At 34.5% G+C, this 1,891-nt stretch overlaps 1 pseudogene; it reads right to left on the reverse strand.

Moving 5' to 3' along the window:
* LOC119593576 overlaps positions 1-1,891 on the reverse strand; it is an 11,960-nt pseudogene that overhangs the window by 2,561 nt on the left and 7,508 nt on the right.

Below are 1,891 nucleotides of genomic sequence, written 5' to 3' on the forward strand. Positions count from 1 at the left end.
TATCTCTTCCTATTTTTATGCTTTATCACTGTCAAAGAATCAAAACAGCATAGCATTTCAGTGAATGCTTAGTGACACAGGAAATATGACTGCTATTGGTTAATGAATTATTGACCTATCACAACTTGGGGTGATTTTATCCCACTGTCTACACCAAACTATTTTAAAGAAATATTACAGTAATTCACTAAATATTCCTTGCTCACTCCTTTCTGATTTTATCATATGAAAGCCCATTTGTCAATATTAGTATTTTTTTTAAATAAATCTTTTATTTCATATATTGCTGCATTCTTTCACAACTTCTGCATTATTTTTTTTCTCCTAACGTACAAATTGTTTCACATTCTGAATAAAAGTCATAGCCATCAATTACCTGCTTCTCCCACCACATATATACAGATAGTACTCGGGTACAGTGTATTATTGCATAAGCCATTCTTGCTTCCAAGCCTTGCTCTCCTAATGTTCTGTCCACCCCTCTGATTTTAATTCACAGTTTCTGGTGCTTCTCAAAGCTTTAAAAATTTTAAGTGATAACTGAAGACTTGTTAGATACAACTTTCAGATACGACATCAGTTCTCAAGCTACAAATAGACTTACATTGCATGACTCTACACAGTCAAACTTACAGAAAATTGCCAATAAAAATAGAGATTTTCTCTTACCGTACCCATGAAGTTACCTAAATTATTTCTTATTCTGCCAAATAAAAAAGGATCACTTTTAAGGCAAAGTCTACCTAAACAAGTATACTGAATACAGTTAATCCATTTCAAGTCAGGGCCTAACTGCCTCAAACACCCCTTGCCTGCAACCATAAACTTGCTTAGTAAGCTTGACAATACCAAATTTGTTGTAGCTAGTACAGCTATAAATCCTCACTGTCATCACTGTCAACTACCGTGGTCCCTTTTCAAAAAGGGTGTTCTTTTTGTTTTTTTTCCATTACATGAGAGGGTCCTATGGTCTATTTCAGATGGAGCAAATTTTTCCCCTCTGCTGTCCTGTCAAAGATACTGCCCTTTTCATATGAAACATCATTTTCCTGTCTTCAGACTTGTATCAAGTAAAGGAGTTGCACCTGCCCCTCCTAATATAGACTAATACCGATCAATTGTTCCTAACTTCCTGTTTTTTCAGTAACCCCTTTAAAATATTATATTTTTTATCAACAAATCATTAAAAAATTTCTTTAAAGAATGATTAAGACCAAATTCATCAACATTCTTGCATGAGCTCCTAACTTCGATGTTACAAAGCAACCAAAGATATCAAAGCAAAAGGAGTAGCTACACTTACATCTGGAAAAAGGGAGGAAACGCAAATGCCAGCTTCTAATCTCTTCCATTGACATTACGATAGAAGTCATGACTCTTGACTTCAGCAGCACCGTGTCGACCCCGATTGCATCCCAGTCGTTCTCGTGCATTCTTCTTGAGTAGCTGCAAAGGAGATGTAAATGTGAACTTTTATTGTTGCTGAAAATTAAATAAATTCATAATCAAAATAATAAAACACTAACAAACCAAACACTAACTCCTAAAATGCCCATCACCAACTAATCCCTGGTTAGGCATTGTCTGCATGTATTTGTACGATTTCAATCCACCAAAGGTTCTCAAAGCATTTTTTTTTTTTCCCCTTTCTCTCACAAAAATCTCAAGAAAAAGCTGACCCATTTACATAAACACTGATCTAAATGAAATGCTACAAATGTCAATGTGAAAATCTACATTGATAAACATTAAATACCTCAAGTCTTTAACACACCATACTTCACTTTATTAGCTACAAAAAAAAAAATTAACCCCAAAGACAATTACAGCATCGATTCAGGGCACAGAAGTCAAACATTCTAAGCTAATGCCTTTTTTCACAATCCTATAT

Source organism: Penaeus monodon, chromosome 32 (genome assembly GCF_015228065.2).
Source record: "Penaeus monodon isolate SGIC_2016 chromosome 32, NSTDA_Pmon_1, whole genome shotgun sequence".
In the NCBI taxonomy this organism is placed as follows: domain Eukaryota; kingdom Metazoa; phylum Arthropoda; class Malacostraca; order Decapoda; family Penaeidae; genus Penaeus; species Penaeus monodon.